Source organism: Ambystoma mexicanum, chromosome 7q (assembly GCF_040938575.1).
Source record: "Ambystoma mexicanum isolate Mex_15411 chromosome 7q, UKY_AmexF1_1, whole genome shotgun sequence".
Taxonomy (NCBI): Eukaryota; Metazoa; Chordata; class Amphibia; order Caudata; family Ambystomatidae; genus Ambystoma; species Ambystoma mexicanum.
In genome coordinates, this window is record NC_090941.1 from 1,169,812,070 (window position 1) to 1,169,831,454 (window position 19,385).

The 19,385-nt window shown below is 51.3% G+C and overlaps 1 pseudogene; it reads right to left on the reverse strand.

Moving 5' to 3' along the window:
• The window catches only part of LOC138528247 (zinc finger protein 107-like), a 135,052-nt pseudogene extending 122,530 nt beyond the window's left edge, over nucleotides 1-12,522 (reverse strand).
• Between the last annotated feature and the right edge of the window lie 6,863 nt (nucleotides 12,523-19,385).

The following is a 19,385-nucleotide window of genomic DNA, read 5'->3' on the forward strand; positions in this document are numbered from 1 at the left end:
ATATGTAATATAAGGTTGAACTATCCTATTAAAAGGGCATTCTCCGATGTGGATATATTTCTTCTAATATATAAAACTATTTGCCCAATCATTCTTTATCAATTTATTTATTTTTAGTTTCAAGGAATGCACATCTTCTAATTTATCTAATAGATGTCCAATTCTATCTATAAAAATGTTCACCTTAAATGCAATTTCCTTAAGTGTGAATGTTTAGCATTTTGCACCATATCATGTAACTGCATCATCAAAGCATCTCTCGTTATATAATTTCCTGATAAAACATAACCTTTGTAATCTCGTGGCTAGACTAGGCAAATCAAACTCTAATTGCATTGCCTGAATGGGAACTCAGTTGGGTAGATTCAATAAAGCTCTCCACATCTTACCTTCCAACAAATCCACATCATCTTTTAATATTTATTTGCAATTCTGATCCACATAAAATTAAATGAGTCATTTTCTGCACATAAAATGTTTTACAGAGCACATACAAAAACCCACCATATATGAGTTGAAACTTTCTCATCAAAATCAACGTAGGGTATATAATTGTAAATATATTTAATATCATGGATTTTGTTCTACATTTATTTGCTATATTATAAACCAAATAATTAATTTCCAATATTAGCGTATAACTTTCTCTATGTATGGACCAGACAATTCCATAACGGAGTCTGAGCAGAGTCAGTTGCAGTCTCTGAAGGTCGGACCCTTTCTCCTGCTCTCCGAGTCTGTTCTTGCTCTCTACTACCTGGGTGGATACAATTACCCAGCTACACCGCGGAGCGGTCGCTGAGTCTGAGCAGAGTCGGACCGGCAGAGGCATGGAAACCGCCCCTGACCTCCGGCACCAGAAAAGCCCCAACATCACCAGCAACACATTGGATGAAGAAACAATGCGCCTCAAGTTCACGGCAACTTCAACCGCCCGCTACCTTACTGTTTTCCACCAAACACCTGGTCAAACTGAGACCACAAGCTCTGCTACCCATAAACACCATCTTGACGGGAAGAGACCTAAATCTTACACCAACGGGATCACAGCGCCCCAAAAAAGCGGCAACAACCAGCCAGAAATCCCCAAAGAGGAGCGATCAACCTGGGGCAAACTCTCATTCCCCACTGTCTGAATCTCCAAAAATACAAAAAGCTTCAAGTAAAAGAAAGACCAATGAGACGGAAGCTACAGCAAAATTTAATTCTGAAAACAAGGAAAATGCCGCCGCAAACGACGTACACGAGGAACTCGCCTCGACCTACCAGCCCGTGCCCTGTGACACAGGCTGCCCCGACTGGCCGGCCGGAGGACCGACCACAATGGTTTTGCCTCCATGGGAGCACAGGCTTGGTCAGGAAGCGGCGGCAGCGAGGCAGGCAAAAGCCACAAAACAAACAAACGGCTGCGCTCTACAAGAACTGGCTCTTACCGTGGATGTCTGCCTGGAACAGAGGATTCCAAGCGGACGAGCAGGATCGCCGTCCCATGCCGCGACCCAGGCTGGGAAGCAGTCCCTGACTCCAAGGGTGGAAGACCCGCAAGGGCGAAATGGCGTGGCAGCTTTAGCGGACTTGGCCACAGAGACACGCGCCCTGATACACGCGGGCGGCCTCAAGTCTGCCAGAGCCTCTTGCTCACTACTCCACCCATCCATGGAACCAGCGGGCGGCTCGCACTTGAGTGAATCTGAATCCAGCGCAGATCTGCTGGCTCCCCCAGAGGAGACTAGTGGAACTGCAGAACATCCCGAAGAAAATGAAACGACAGCCGGAGAAATAACTGTTTCCCCTGAGAACGCTGAAGAATGGGAATACATCTATGATCCCAAATCAAGACCTCAGACAAAGAAAAAAACCAGCAGCCAAATTTCAAAGGGTGAACTGACCAACACAAAAAAAAAATCGCAAAAAAAAACAGGACAAAAAGACCCAAAAAGACTTGTCCAAACTAAGAAGACACAGCAAAAAGTAACAGTGGAATCCATCCCTAAAACTATGATATACAACTCCTTAAAGGAACTGTTTACCAGACAGGGCAAAAGAAAACACGAGGTCCTCACGGAACTAACAGATGAAATACTTGAGGCCCTGACGGACCTGCAACCAGCAGTGAAGACAAGAAAGACTGCCCCAATATTCACAGCCAGCAGGGCTCTAAACACTACAAAAGACAATTCTCCTATAACCTTGGCAGCTGAGGCCGCACAAGCCGAATTGAATACAGCAACGGGGGCGGACGAACTGCCCCTAACATCGGGGCCTCCAACCACAAATCAACCCTCCGAATCTTCACCAACTAAAGACTTAGGAGACGTAGAGGCAGTCCTGCCATGCATCCGCGAACCCAAGAAAGCGGACGAAAGCCTGGAGACAGGCAGGCGAGGAAGCCAAACAACATCCGCGCCGGACTACCCGGAAGTCTTCCTGAAACCTAAACCCTCAAGATCCCAAAACCCGAGAATATCCGCAGATGCAGAATGGCTGCTCTAATGCGGACAAAGTTTGGCGAGAAGATCTTCTCTCCCTCACTTCACACGCGAACTCCGAACATCGAACCATCACCAGGAGCCGAGGGTTACCCAAGACTGCGACTGTGAGGCTCCCAACAGAAACCAATCAGGCCTATTGGGAGTGCAGAAAGAAAACCCTACCAAAAATAAACCAGACTTAACGACAATAATGTTGGCCATAACGATAGGCCTATCGCCATTCGGGAAACTCTACGAGTCCCTAAACGAGACACTAAAAGATCACACCATGCTAATCGCTATGCTCCACACAAAGCTAATCTTCATCAAAGGCTTCATTACCGCGAAAGAAAACTCTATAAAAGCAAGCAAAGACTCCTCTAACCTTGCCTATACAAGCTCGGAAGCGAACAAAATGTCAGTAATGGAACCCAAGCCTAAGAGGTCTTGTGTGCACACACAAACTGATGCCATACAAGGACCCTCTCAATTTGTATTTTCGGGTACTACAACTAAAAATGGCGCGGTCAACTACGATCAAAGTGAAATCATATATTAGTGAAGAAACATCATCCAGACCACCCAAACAGCGAATCGAACACATCGAAAAAGAAATATCTCCAAGTCAAAACAGAAATCAAATCGAACCAAACGACAAAGATCAGGCTTACTGATCTTCTGCCTACAACATGGAACATCGACAGGGAAAACGGACACATCGGAACCTGGGCCCACACTCCAGAAGGCAAAGAAGATCCATCCCTTAAAGGGAAGCCCCTTCATTCCTCAGGACCCTCCTCTCGTTTTTAAGATCACAAATGACTCAGAAACTAAATGCTCGCCAAGAACTGTAGAAGACTTCCTGGACGACGACCAACTAATGAACATCAGCGAACATCTAGAAAAGGACCTGACAAGTAGTTCGCAAACTGAAAATGACCAAGATGAGAAAAGGGAAAATAGGAGTAGTCCACTGTACCAGCAAAAGAGCCCTCCATTCTATACAATGGAAGAACAAAGAAACAATCTTCACCACACTTCAAGACCAAACCAAAACAAAAGTAGCCAAAGAAAAGTATCATTCACCTCAAAATCTGAGCCCCCATCTCTGCATCAAGAAACCCCAAAACTGGAGAACCGACAGAAACACAGAGAAAGAGACAGAAAATCAAGCAGAGACGATTCTTTGGACTCTAAAAATAGAGCAACGGTCAGAAAATCGTGATGAAATAATTCTTAACAGAAAAGGTGTGCTAAACCTCTTTGGCTTCATCCCAGCACTTCGCCAGATTAAATCAGAGGACCTGAAACTAGTGTATCCTTATCATTCTAACCATAGAGCAAAAACAATCTTGCACATCCCTTCAAAGAAAATACAGATGCTAATAACCAACGAAGCAGAGGACTTATCTAAACTTGGCTTTAAGGTGCTCGGAAACCTGACGAAACCTAAAGAACAGAGAGAATTCCAGGAAAATGACCTAAGGACGTCAAAAAGCAAAGCCACTGCGAGTAACAGGATAAAGGACCACCCGGTCACTGAGAAACCGTCCCAGGAGCAGGCGGACCTTGGAAGAAGAACCGAAAGGAACCCAAGAAGCGGGACAAACAGGGACCTAAACTCTCAAAATAACCAATGGAATTCAGCGAATAATGAACCGTCAAAAAAAGGTACGCCTAAGGCACCGCAAACAAGCAACTTACCCCCTACAAAACAACCAGTAACCCAATAACTAAATGATAACCCGCAGGGAATCTGGTCCTGGCTGCCAAAAGTACTCGCAAAAAACTTGAATAAATAGCAACTTGAAGGTTGGCAGAGCGCCGAGAACGACACCTTGCCAGCCGACAAATTCCCCACAGATCTAACACTTTGCTCCTGGAACACTCGTGGACATACCCACTTGACTCGAAACACCGCCGATTTGGCATCATTCGACGTAATTTGTCTTCAAGAAACATGGCTCGTCGACAAACCGATCCTGGACGGCTACGACGTAGTCCTGGCACCTGCAAAAAAAGGCCTTTTAGGCCGTCCATCATCCGGATTACTCATGGCATGCAAAAACGGCATAGGTTTAAAAATCAAAGAAACCTTGCTGTCAAACCAATCCATACTGGCAGTACTCATCGATCTTGAAGGCTGCAAAAGGACGCCAAGTTCAGAAATAGCGATTTTGAATACCTACTGGAATCCGGCAGCTTTAGACGCACAAAACTTCACCCACATGGAAGAAATAATCAACGAAATTCAGTCAAATCGCCAAGTCTCGTCCTTCATAATCTGTGGAGACCTCAACATCTCCCTCAAAAGCCCAGGCTTAAAAGAGGGAAAAAAACTCTGATTCGACTAAAGCAACTCAAAGAGGAAAACTTTGGTGCAAACTGATGACCTCACGGCATATGTTAAACCTCGACACTGTCTTTTCAGAGAAAGACCATTTGCCGACCTGGGAACAGGGAGTGTCGCGAGCAACAATTGACTACACCTACTTCTCCTGTCCCTTTTTGGACACCGTAACAACCTTCAAGGTGCACAAGACAACAAACAGTGACCACAACCAATTAATAACAACGTGGTCAACCAACTTCAGCAGAACCAGCGACGAACCACTTGGCATTGAAGTAAATAACCAGGGAAATCGGCTAAAACTCTCAACATCGGCAGTAAGGAAGCTCACACAAAGATACTCCGAAGGGGGTACGTCGGAAGAAAACCCAGATCCTGACTATGTGCCTCTGCTCGTGGCATTCTCTACAAAAAAGTCAGCCCAAACTACCGACACCAGACATACACCTAAACATACCTATGGTGCCCAGTTAGCCCAAAAAGACGTGAATTTCGAAAAATCAAGAGGCAACTGAAGCAAACACAGTCGGGCGACTAGGCGTCAAAACTAGCAGAAGCCTCAAGAAACTACAGAAATTGGGTCAGGAACCACCGCTCAAATCTCTACCAACAAGATTCAGAAAAAGTACTGAAGGCGATTTGCGGCAACAAAGCAAGAGAATTTTGGTCCCTCATAAAAACCACAACATTATCAAAAAAAAACTCCATCATCAGTTCAATGGGGGAGCAGAAATGGATCGACCACTTTTCAAAGCTCTTTGAATCTGCAACAAAGGAGGATGTTGAGCCTAGAGAAAATGACCCCTCGAGCTGGTTATGTTTCGATGACCAAGAAGAAATCTTCAAAACTCTAAAAAAACTAAAAAACTCACGAGCGGTTGGCCCGGATAGGATTTCCAATATGGACCTTAAAAAAAATCCGGCTGAGTGGTCAAAACTACTAAAAAAGATCTTCATGAGATGTGCAAAATCTAAATCCATTCCTCCATCCTGGACCAAGGCAACCATCGTTCCGATTTACAAAAAGGGGGATGTGTGTGACTCCACAAATTTTCGGCCAATCGCCCTCCTAGACTGCATTGGAAAGGTCTTCGGAGCCTTACTGCTGAAAAGGCTGAAAACTTGGACCAAACTTGCACCATGCCACGACCAATTCAAAACTGGCTTCAAAAGAAATGTTGGCACAGCAGCGAACATCCTGGTCATCAGCATATTAAAAAGCAAGGTCCTTGAAGGAAAACCAAGATCTTTTGTAGCCTTCTTTGACCTTTCCCAGGCCTTTGACCTGGTAGACAGGTCACGACTTTGGTCAAAACTTGAAGGATGGAAATGTCCAAAGGAGATCCTTCTACCACTGAAGGCCCTGCATACAAACACCACTCTCAGAGTACGATTAACCCTGCAAGGTCAAGTCTGAGCAGAAATCCCCACAAGTAGGGGGGGTCAAACAAGGTTGTCCTCTCGCTCTGGAGTTATTTCTCGCATATATGGGCGACTACAGTGCAACAGAAGATCTTACAAAAACCTTTCCGCCATAACTGGCCAAGGTACAAATTAGCCGCCTTATGTACGCCGACGACCTTGCTCTGTTCGACCAGACCCAAATAGGCCTACAGAGACAACTGACAAATCTGTTACACTATACAGTGAAAAACAATCTGCAAATCAACAAAGAAAAAACATAAATACTAGTTCTAGAATCGGCATCGAAAAGATCGGACAAATTCAAATGGTATCTAGAAGATACAGAGATCGAAAGAACAAAAGAGTTCAAGTACCTGGGCGTGACCCTCGACAGTTCCCGCACAGTAAGTGCAATGCAAGGAAGCCTGAAAATAAAAATCAGAAAACTAGCAGCACAAGACAAAGCCATAGACCTCAAATTCAGAAAACTCTCAACAATCCCGGTAATTGAATTCTATAAGAAAAATGTAGTACCATCAATTACATACGGAGCCGAAGCAATGCCTCAAATTCCAAAAAAACTCTGGACAAAGCTGGAAGGGCATTTTTGGAGAAAAGTGTTGTGCTTGCCAAATTCAACCTCAATGCCAGCGATTCGACGAGAATTGAGCCTCCTCTCTTTAGCAGGCACGGTAAATATCAACTCGGTCCTGCTTTAGCGCAAGTGCATCGCCCAAGATAAACAAAACATCTACACAATGATTGACGAGGAGATGAAAATGGACATAGTGAAAATGCTGACAAAATGGAAAACCGAAAATCTAGTTTTACTGGATTCAGTAGCTTGTACAGAAGCTGACCTGTCTTCAAACCCGGTCAGAGTGACCGAAAAACTTAAAAATCTGGACTGGTCAATCACCATAGCAGATGCCACAGCAAACAAACTTCTAAATCATGTTCCTCATACCCAGTGCAAAGTAAATGAACTCCAGAGGTACATCAAAAAATTCCCTAACAGGGCTTCCAGAAACTACCTACTCAGGACAAGACTGAACTTAATCGAAACAAACGAGATTCGCCATATTCGAGGTATCTCAGAAACAAGCGAATGCCGATTCGGTGGGGCCGAAAAGGAAACAATTTACCATCTACTAATGGTCTGCCCAAAAAACCAAGCGATAAGATCAGCTTACCTTGACCACCTACTCGCAAATTAACACTTTGACGCGGACCGATGGTGGCTAAGACTGATTAGAGGCGATCGAACAACGTGGCAAATCGCCTTGGTAAAGTTCATCCAAGAAACACTGAACACCCTGGGCATAGGCCCCTGAGGACTTGCGGAAATAAAGGAAGACAATTTTGTAAAGTCCCATTTTGGAACAAACACAAAAAATAAAAAAAATAAAAAAATCCATAACAAATTATTTGGATGTGTTAATTTCTAAATTGTTATTTACAGCAAATGGCATCCAATCATGTTGTAATCATGTTGTAATAATGTACGTGTTTGATCTACTAAGCACCACATCATCCTCATAAGCCAGCCTTTACATACATGGTGGCCTATTTAACCTGAATATAATAACCTCTCATTTGCATATAGTTCTATGTCTGCTATATACAAGTAAAAAAAGAAATGGAGATAAAACACATCCTTGCTTTGGTTCAACTGTAGTGTTTGTAGGTTCAGACAACAGCCCCAATCAATCTAATCTGATATGAATTGAAGTGTCCTCATATATTTGAAAGATCAGGAAGGATGCCCCATTTAAAAGGTTTTGTCAATCATTTATGGTGATCTACCTTATCAAAGGCAGCAGGAAAGTCTATAAAAGCCCTACACAGGGAACAACAGTGTATTTATTACATTTGCAAAATTATTTTAATGCATATAATAAAAGCCCATTATTCAGTGCATTCTAATCTTTAATAAATGCTATTTTATACAGGGGGGGAGGGGTCATATAGCATGGCCCAAGCCGGTTATTAGTTCTCAGAGCAGAATAGAGCAACATATGTTGCTTTATCTATACAGCAATGCTACGGGTCTGTAATTATTTGGCTAATCATAAGAATCCTTAATAAAAAAGATAAACTGTGTATGATACCTTTGAAGTATACAGAACATGTAACATATGTAGCATGTCTCAATATATTTGTGTTAAAATAGTAGCAAATACATTTTGGGGCCGATTCATGGAACAAATGTGCGCTGAAAATCGTGAAGCAAGCTGGCTCAAGCGTGAAAAAGCAAGCGCACGCGCACGATACATGGAAGCCCCTGTGCGTGTTTTCCCCGGAATGTGCGCCAAATCCGTGCATGGCGCACACAGGCGCACACGTCATTGCAACATCCAGAACGCCATGCACGACGCGCACAGTGAAAGCGCACATACTAAAAAGTGGGCGTAACATGGGGCGTAATGCACGGAATGGGGAACAACAAGTGAAAATAAGGGCGTAACTGGGGAAGTACTGCTGGGAAGTACACGGAACGCCCACACGCACTCGAACTACATGTATTCATGGAATCCAATAGGAAAAACCTGTGCACTGCAAAAGACACACACAGGCCTAAACACATCCACCACACGAAGGCAGGAGGTAGCGTCCTGCACAGTATAAAAGTGTACGCAAACAACAAACACGGGGAAAGGGCATGTGGAGGCCGCCCAACTGAGGTGCCCCTCATCTCTTGCGGCCTCCCAACCATGGCACAGATGTACTAGTACCAATGGGAGGTGCACGCAACAATTGTCCTGGGCCACTACTAAAAAAAAAAAAACACACTTGACCCAGCCACGCCTACAAACTATAGACCCATAACGACTGTACCATTCCTTCTAAAAATTTTGGATAAGGTCGCATACGTACAAATACAGAAGTACTTGGAAGAACATCACCTATTAGGAGCTAGACAATCAGGCTTCCGTCCCCAACACAGGACTGAGACGGCTCTTATTGACCTTAAAACACAGATCGATAAGCTCAGAGACAATGGCCAAGCCACCTTACTCCTCCTCCTTGACCTTTCTGCAGCATTCGACATGGTCGACCAGTCTTATGCACAGACCTCCACACTTCTCTGTCGAGGCCATGGCCCTCATTACGATATCGGTGCTTAACCATGCCGCTATTAGCACCATGGTTGGTGCTGGTATCGTAACGTGTCCGCCAATGTTCAATGGGGAATTACCACCCCATTCCAAGGTTGGCGGGGCGGTCATTCCCCATTGAACATTGGCCCTTCCCCATTCCCATTTTTGCCCCATAGGGCATAATGGGAATGGGGAAGCCGGTAAGTACGGTAGAGTCCCTTTGCGGGACCCTACTTTAACGGCTGGTCTACACCAGCTGTTCAGGTCGGGTCCCGCAAAGGGACCTCGTAGTAAGGCGCTAAGTGGTTAACGGTGCTGCAGCCTTTTACGGCACCGTTAACCACTTAGCGCCAGGGTCGTAATGACCTTCCATCACATGGATTAGATCATCACTTAACAGCAGAACCATGAGGGTCTTTTCACCTATACCTGCAGCAGACCCTATACCGATCACCTGTGGTGTGCCACAGGGCTCCTGTGTCTCCCCCACACTGTACAATATGTTTACTAAGCCCCTTTTCGATGATCTGGATCATCTCGGTATCACCTACACCAACTACGCAGATGATACCCAGATCCTCCTCCCGCTTTCTGGGGATTATGGAAAGGATTTGGCCTTGGTGAATAGAGTGTACATCATCATCCAGGCATGGATGGCCACACATGGACTATGCCTGAATGATGATAAAACTGAAATCATCATCCTGGATACTACTGCCAGTTTAAAGAAACTAGGCCCTGCCTATTCATCTTTCACGATTGATGGCAATAGTATCAAGGTAGGACAAGAGGTTAAAACGCTAGGCTTTTACTTGGATTCTAACTTCTCCTTCAACAGACAGGTGAACTCTCTAGCCTCTTCCATGGCTTACACGTGTAAAGTGATCCATGCAGCCAAACCCTTTCTGTCCGACACCAGCTGCTTGACCCTTGCCAGAGCCCTCATACTGGTCCGCCTGGACTATTGAAACGCTCTCTAACTTGGGTCTTCCAAAGCCACCACTAGCAAACTACAAACTCTTCAGAATAACGCTCTTAGAGCGGCATTGGGCATCTCTAGAAGAGATCATATCACAGCACACAGCCTACAGAACAATTGGCTCTCTATCAAAGACAAAATTCTCCTAAATACTGCATCACTTACTCACAAATCCCTTCATAACGCTGCTCCGATTTACTTGATCGACAGATTTCATAGACAGACCTCCCTGAGACCCACAAGAACAGCCTATAAAGACTGCCTTTCTGTCCCCAACTTTAAATGCTCCACTATAGGGGGCAACAGCTTCCCAGTGAAAGCGGCTAAACTGTGGAACTCCCTACCGGCAACTCTCAGAATGGACTTACCTTATCAAAACTTCAGATCTAAGATTGTTTCATGGTTGAAGACGTAAGCCCTCAAACACATCTAGTTGCTAAGTCCTCCATATTCTTCATATTCTTGCCAACTGTATATATTGTACCCACATGTGTTTACCTGTATGTATGTATATAATCTTGTCATTACTATTACTGTGTGTATGCACTTGTATATATCGTTGTTGTTGTAACTAAGCTTCGCAAATTCATGTAACTGCTGCGCCCTGTTACCCTTGGGTATTCTGGCGCATTACAAATAATAAAACAAATAAACAAACAAACAAAAAAACACACGCAGCATGCTGTAGCAGCCAGGAACATAAAAAATGCATACGTGGCCAACACGCAGGCTAGTACGACCGAGAAAAAGGGGTACGCGACAACCAGGAACACTCACAGTGTGAAAAATAACATGCGTGACTCACCGTCTGCCGTGCATGTAGATGAAGAACGCATAGATAACACCCCTGCCAAAAGATAAAGTACGCACTGTAGCCGCTGTGAAGTAATCGCGTGTGAACCCCAACATCTGGAAAACACACGCACCGCACTCCACGAAAAGCACGCACATAGCGATGGAAACCCACGTGGGACCTTTAACCCGTGCCGAGGGAAATGACCGCGTGTGTTACGTCACAGACGTGCTTACGCGCTAAGGGTATTTCCTCGAATTACACGCTGATGTGCTGTTTTTTCATGTGCCAAATCACTCTGTATCAAGCTGGCCACGCGACAACACACAGAAGACCACGCTCCTGCCCAGAAGGCCATTTTCCTGCCCCCCAGAGCCCCGAGCCGACTCCCACCAGCCATCTGCTGCTGCCTGCCTGCCTGCTGGCCAGGTGCCCTGCAATTTGGTGCCTGCACGTCAGCCATCTGCAGGGGTCCAGTTGCGGTGACCACCCCTGCTGGAACAGAAGACTCCCGACTGAAGTTCCATCGCTCCAGAGCCCAGCACCAGGACCCAGTTGCCCACCCACACCTGCCTCAAGGGTTGCCATGCTGGGGCAAACATCATCAGAGACCACTGGCAACCCCCAGCCAGAGAGGCAGAGGGCTACCAGCTTCAGTGCCGCAGAAGTTGGTATCCTGGTGGAGCAAGTCCTGGTGCATTATGATGCCATCTACGGAAGAAAACGCGCTGACAAGGATGGACATGAGAGGAAATGGAAGGACATCGTAGCTGCCTTCAACGTGGAGGGGGTGGCAGCCTGCGACATACGACACGTCTGGAAGCGCTGGGAGGACTTCAGGTCCAGGACCCTCAGGAAGGCCCGGCGACTCTTGGAAGCAGCGCGTGCAGTCCACCTTTCCATCGACAACATGAGGGTCCTGGAACGTATAAACCCAGTGCTTCACCTCCAGGTCCTCAAGAGGCAGAGCCATCGGAGTCGAGCGGTAAGTGTCCATGCGTACTTATTGGATGCAGTGCATGTTGAGGTGTGCCAGGAGGAACAGCCAGAAGCGGAGGGGGGGCGAGAGCAAGAGTGTCAAGGGGGGAGCAGGAGTGGCCATGGGGGGGGGGGAGAGCAGGAGTGGCCAGGGGAGAGCAGGAGTAGCCAGGGGAGAGCAGGAGTGGCCAGGGGAGAGCCAGAGTGTCTTAGCCCTCCTGTTTTTTTTATATTTACCTGGCGGACTGGAAGCCAGGAAGAGCAGGAATGGCCAGAAGGAGGAGGGGGAAAGCAGGAGTGACCAGGGGGGGGGTGTCTTAGCCCTCCTGTTATTTAATGGCCAGAGTGGGTAGGGGGAGAGCAGGAGTTGCCAGGGGTGAGCAGGAGTGGCCAGGAGGGGGAGAGCAAGAGTGGCCGGGGGTGAGGCAGAAGTGGCCAGGGGGGCAGGAGCAAGAGCGAGTGGCCAGGGGGGCAGGAGCAAGAGCGGGAGTGGCCAGGGGGGCAGGGGCAAGAGCGGGAGTGGCCAGGGAGGCAGGAGCGGGAGTGGCCAGGGGGGCAGGGGCAGGAGCGGGAGTGGCCAGGGGGGCAGGAGCAGGAGTGGCCAGGGGGGCAGGGGCAGGAGCAGGAGTGGCCAGGGGGGCAGGAGTGGCCAGGGGGGCAGGAGCGGGAGTGGCCAGGGGGCAGGAGCAGGAGTGGCCAGAGGGGCAGGGGCAGGAGTGGCCAGGGGGGCACGAGGAATGGCCAGGGGGGCAGGAGCAGGAGTGGCCATGGGGGCAGGAGTGGTCAGGGGGCAGGAGCAGGAGTGGCCAGGGGGGCAGGAGCGGGAGTGGGGGGCTGCAGTGGCCTGGTAGAGAGCAGGAGTGGCGGGGGGTGTAGGAGTTGCAAGGAAGGGCAGGAGCAGCTAGGGGAGAGCAGGAAGGGCCAGGGGGATAGGAGTGGCAGGGGGGTGCAGGAGTGGCGGGGGGCAGGAGTATCCAGGGTAGAGCAGGAGTATGAACATATGCGGAAGAAGCTTGTGGGGCAGACACCCTCTGTCCTAAACCTTGGGGAACGGGAAGGGGATATATTACAGGAGTGGCCAGGGGGGAAGAGCATGAGTGGCCAGGGGGGGAGAGCATGAGTGGCCAGGGGGGGAGAGCATGAGTGGCCAGGGGGGGGAGAGCATGAGTGGCCAGGGGGGGAGAGTGGGAGTGGCCAGGGGGGGAAGAGTGGGAGTGGCCAGGGGGTGAAGAGCGGAAGTGGCCAGGGGGGGAGAGCAGGAGTGGCCAGGGGGCGCGGGAGTGGGAGTGGCCAGGGGGGGGAAGAGCCGGAGTGGCCAAGGGGAGGAGAGCGGGAGTGGCCAAGGGGGGGGAAGAGCGGGAGTGGCCAGGGGGGGAAGAGCGGGAGTGGCCAGGGGGGGAGAGCAGGAGTGGCCGGGGGGAGAGTGGGAGTGGCCAGGGGGAAGAGCGGGAGTGGCCAGGGAGGGAAGAGTGGGAGTGGCCAGGGGGGAAGGAGCAGGAGTGGCCAGGGGGGGCAGGAGTGGGAGTGGCCAGGGGGGGCAGGAGCGGGAGTGGCCAGGGGGGAAGGGGCAGGAGCAGGAGTGGCCAGGGGGGCAGGAGCAGGAGTGGCCAGAGGGGCAGGGGCAGGAGTGGCCAGGGGGCAGGGGCAGGAGTGGCCAGGGGGGCAGGAGCAGGAGTGGCCATGGGGGCAGGAGTGGTCAGGGGGCAGGAGTGGCCAGGGGGGCAGGGGCAGGAGCAGGAGTGGCCAGAGGGCAGGAGCAGGAGTGGCCAGGGGGGCAGGGGCAGGAGCAGGAGTGGCCAGGGGGGCAGGAGCAGGAGTGGCCAGAGGGGCAGGGGCAGGAGTGGCCAGGGGGGCAGGGGCAGGAGTGGCCATGGGGGCAGGAGTGGCCAGGGGGGCAGGAGCGGGAGTGGGGGGCTGCAGTGGCCTGGTAGAGAGCAGGAGTGGCGGGGGGTGTAGGAGTTGCAAGGAAGGGCAGGAGCAGCTAGGGGAGAGCAGGAAGGGCCAGGGGGATAGGAGTGGCAGGGGGGTGCAGGAGTATCCAGGGTAGAGCAGGAATGTGAACATATGAGGAAGAAGCTTGTGGGGCAGACACCCTCTGTCCTAAACCTTGGGGAACAGGAAGGGGATATATTACAGGAGTGGCCGGGGGTGGGGGGGCTGCAGTGGCCTGGCAGAGAGCAGGAGTGGTGGGGGTGTGTAGGAGTTGCAAGGGAGGGCTGGGGCAGCTAGGGGAGAGCAGGAGGAGCCGGGGCGGGGCGGGAGTGGCGGTGAGGTGCAGGAGTGGCGGTGAGGTGCAGGAGTATCCAGGGTAGAGCAGGAGTGTGAACATATGAGAAAGAAGCTTGTGGGGCAGACACCCTCTGTCCTAAACCTCGGGGAACAGGAAGGGGATATATTACAGGAGCGGGTGGGGGTGGGGGGGCTGCAGTGGCCTGGCAGATAGCAGGAGTGGCGGGGGGTGTAGGAGTTGCAAGGGAGGGCAGGGGCAGCTAGGGGCTGGGGGGGAGAGCATGAGTGGCCAGGGGGGGGGAGAGCATGAGTGGCCAGGGGGGAGAGCATGAGTGGCCGGGGGGGGAGAGCATGAGTGGCCAGGGGAGGGGGGGAAGAGCATGAGTGGCCAGGGGGGAAGAGCATGAGTGGCCAGGGGGGAAGAGCGGGAGTGGCCAGGGGGAGGGGAAGAGCATGAGTGGCCAGGGGGGAGAGTGGGAGTGGCCAGGGGGGCAGGAGTGGGAGTGGCCAGGGGGTAGGAGTGGCCAGGGGGGTAGGAGGAGTAGCCAGGGGGGCAGGAGCGGGAGTGGCCAGTGGGCAGGAGCGGGAGTGGCCAGGGGGGCAGAGGCGGGAGTGGGGGGCTGCAGTGGCCTGGCAGAGAGCAGGAGTGGCGGGGGGTGTAGGAGTTGCAAGGAAGGGCAGGAGCAGCTAGGGGAGAAAAGGAGGGGCCAGGGAGGCAGGAGTGGCAGGGGGGTGCAGGAGTATCCAGGGTAGAGCAGGAATGTGAACATATGAGGAAGAAGCTTGTGGGGCAGACACCCTCTGTCCTAAACATCAGGGAACGGGAATGGGATATATTAGATGAGTGGCCTGGGGTGGGGGGGGCTGCAGTGGGCTGGCAGAGAGCAGGAGTGGCGGGGGTGTAGGAGTTGCAAGGAAGGGCAGGAGCAGCTAGGGGAGAGCAGGAAGGGCCAGGGCGGCAGGAATGGCAGGGGGGTGCAGGAGTATCCAGGGTAGAGCAGGAGTGTGAACATATGAGGAAGAAGCTTGTGGGGCAGACACCCTATGTCCTAAACCTTGGGGAACGGGAAGGGGATATATTAGAGGAGTGGCTGGGGATGGGGGGGCTGCAGTGGCCTGGCAGAGAGCAGGAGTGGCGGGGGGGGTGTAGGAGCTGCAAGGGAGGGCAGGAGCAGCTACGGGAGAGGAGGAGCCAGGGGGGCAGGGGTGGCAGGGAGGTACAGGAGTGGCAGGGGGGCGGGTGTATCCAGGGGGCAGAGCAGGGTTGGCCAGGGGGCAGAGCAGGAGTGTGAACATGTGGGGCAGGCACCCTCTGTCCTAAACCTTGGGGAACGGGAAGGGATATATTACAGGAGTGGCCGGGGGTGGGGGGGCTGCAGTGGCCTGGCAGAGAGCAGGAGTGGTGGGGGTGTGTAGGAGCTGCAAGGGAGGGCAGGAGCAGCTAGGGGAGAGCAGGAGGGGCCGGGGGGCAGGAGTGGCGGGGGGCAGGAGTATCCAGGGTAGAGCAGGAGTGTGAACATATGAGGAAGAAGCTTGTGGGGCAGGCAACCTCTGTCCTAAACCTCGGGGAACAGGAAGGGGATATATTACAGGAGTGGGCGGGGGTGGGGGGCTGCAGTGGCCTGGCAGATAGCAGGAGTGGCGGGGGGTGTAGGAGTTGCAAGAGAGGACAGGACCAGCTAGAGGAGAGCAGGAGGGGCCGGGGGGGGGGCAGGAGTATCCAGGGTAGAGCAGGAGTGTGAACATATGAGGAAGAAGCTTGTGGGGCAGACACCCTATGTCCTAAACCTTGGGGAACGGGAAGGGAGGGCAGGAGCAGCTAGGGGAGAGCAGGAAGGGCCAGGGGGGCAGGAGTGGCAGGGAGGTAAAGGGGTGGCGGGGGGGGGCAGGAATATCCAGGGGGCAGAGCAGGGGTGGCCAGGGGGAGAGCAGAGGTGGCCAGGGAGAGCAGGAGTGGCCAGGGGGGAAGAGCAGGGGTTTGAACATATGAGGAAGAGGTTTGTGGGGCAGACACCCTCTGTCCTAAACCTCGGGGAACGGGAAGGGGATATATTACAGGAGTGGCCGGGGTTGGGAGGGGCTGCAGCGGCCTTGCAGAGAGCAGGAGTGGCGGGGGGGGTTTAGGAGTGGCAAGGGAGAGCAGGGGCAGCTAGGGGAGAGCAGGAGTGGCGGGGGGCAGAGCAAGAGTGGCGGGGGGCAGGATTAGCCAGAGGGCAGAGCAGGGGTGGCCAGGGGGCAGAGCAGGGGTGGCCAGGGGGGAGAGCAGGAGTGTGAACATATGAGGCAGAGGCTTGTGGGGCAGGCACCCTCTGTCTTAAACCTCGGGGAAGGGGATATATTAGCCTAGAACTAATAATAATAAAGGCTGGAATGGAGAATAATAAACCTCTCATATCCGACTCCCAGAGAAGGAGAATCCGGGCCTCTGACCCCCCCCCCCGCAGGCCAAGGGCGAGACAGTCCATGCTCAGAGGCCCGCACCGGGCCCTGCGCATGCGCCTACCCTATGAAAGCAGTACCTCCTGTGCGCATGCCTCTGCGCATGCTCCTCGCCTATGAGAGCCATCTCCCCACGCCGTCTCCCCACTCTGCGCATGCTCCTCGCCTATGAGAGCCGTCTCCCCATTCTGCGCATGCTCCTAGCCTATGAGAGCCGTCTCCAGACTCTGCGCATGCTCCTCGCCTATGAGAGCCGTCTCCCCACTCTGCGCATGCTCCTCGCTTATGAGAGCCGTCTCCCCATTCTGCGCATGCTCCTCGCCTATGAGAGCCGTCTCCTTACTCTGCGCATGCTCCTCGCTTATGAGAGCCGTCTCCTTACTCTGCGCATGCTCCTCGCCTATGAGAGCCGTCTCCCCACTCTGCGCATGCTCCTCGCTTATGAGAGCCGTCTCCTTACTCTGCGCATGCTCCTCGCCTATGAGAGCCGTCTCCCCACTCTGCGCATGCTCCTCGCCTACGAGAGCCGTCTCCCCACTCTGCGCATGCTCCTCGCCTACGAGAGCCGTCTCCCCACTCTGCGCATGCTCCTCGCCTATGAGAGCCGTCTCCCCACTCTGCGCATGCTCCTAGCTTTTGAGAGATCGTCTCTGCGCATGCTCCTAGCCTGTGTGTCTGCTTTGCTTCGCGCGTCCCTCCGTCAGTAATGATCAATCAGGACTTGTGATACACAGAGGTGCACGCATGCGCACATTAATACCATCACTTTAATGGACGTCACTTTACGTTTCAACCCCTTCACAGGAGGAGGGAGCAAATGCTGCGGGGTTCCCCGCATTCAATAAAGCAATGCGAATCGGGGGGGGGGGGGGGCAACTTACTTTACACATTAGTTCCCAGGAGGTCTCGGACGTGGACGCGCATCCTCAGCACTTTGGCTGGTTCCGCGCAGCGTCCTTTGCGCACGTGAGTTCCCACACATGTCCACGTTTATGATAACACACGCACGCACTCATGCCCGCACACACACGTGCATGTGTGCCACACGTATCTAAACTTCCCAGCCTGCAGGACCTGCACACACACACACAGCCGCACGCACACACACACACCCGCACGCACACATACACGCGCACGCACACACGCACGTGCACGCTTGCCACAAGTAACTACACGTCCCAGCCTACAGGACTGTTCTGCACACACGCACGTGCATGCTTGCCACACGCATCTAAGCTTCCCAGCCTGTAGGACTGTTCTGCACACATGGACCAGACCTGTTAGATTGGAAGCATCGAGGCTCTGTCCAGCAGGAGCCCTGCACCCCCATATTCTGCATCTGTATTTACATCATCAAAAGTGAAATTACAAAACATACCATTACATGGTGTATTATAAGACTTTGATAAACGTGCTCTAGAAAAGTGCACTCATTCAATTGCACCCCATAATATGCACTAAAGAGTAGTCATGGGTCTGTTCTACTTTCATAGCTCCCAACCTTTTTTGTCACCAAGGCGGGTGAAAACACCCGGTTTTCTTTTTGGCGGGTGAGAGGCCCATAGAAGTGAATGGGCGTATGAGGAGCTTGGCGGGTGATTCATCAGCTTTCAAGGCGGGTGACACCCGCCAAAAGCGGGTGAGTTGAGAGCTATGTACTTTATTCATTGCTATAAAGTATCTCCATAGCAGAGACCCGGCTGGGGGGCAATGGGGTATTTAATTAGTTTATTTATCAGGGGACCGGCATGGGAGGAGCGTGTCTGTGTGCCGCACTCCGCCCCGCTTGCGCTCAATGACGCAGAGAGGAGCGCGCAGACAGGACGGGGTTCACTACTACACAAGCACATTGATGGTAGTGACATTATGACATGTTTCCTTGTGTAAGCCAAGAGACAAGCAGCTTTCTGGTGTGCAATAAATACATGGCCACTGCCATTGTACACATAGCAACTCTAAAGTCTAGCAACAATATGAGAGCAGATTTTATGTAGAAAAAAATGCAAACAGAATCACTTCGAGGCTCTGCCGACTTTGACAGATAACTGTGAGATTAAACATTTGCCCAGGGTCACACACTGGTTAAGTGGTGAAACCAGGATTTGGGCCCAGTGCGTGATGTAAGCAGCATTTGATCAAATATGTTCCCACCTTTAGTTGATATAATTATTTGTTAAGTTTTGGGGTTGAACATCTTAAATAATAATCAATTGTATTGCAATGTTGTCATAAAAACATGTACGAGCAAAATAATATAATTATAGCTTTGATTGTCTTCCTCCTAAATGGCAAATTCCAGTAGAAGCCTGGACACATACGTGAATATAAACAACCTCATGGGATTTTAAACCTGTATCCAGAGTGAAATAAAAGGCACTGCAGTGTGAGGGCGTCATGGGGGGTGGGGGGGGGGCATTATTCCACACAGCGTGCAGTCTTATGTGGCCCTCCTATCATCAGCCAGCATTTGCACATCCTAGGGGGCAACAGTCCTTCACTGGGCACTGGGTGCCTGGGCCAGCGACCTTTACCAGCTCTTTTTGTCATGTTTTGATAAAACAAAGCAAACCTCAGAAGAAGCAGCTGTGCTTCCCACAGGGGTGAACTATGACAAGAACAAGTGTGAAGTTCAGCTGGGAAG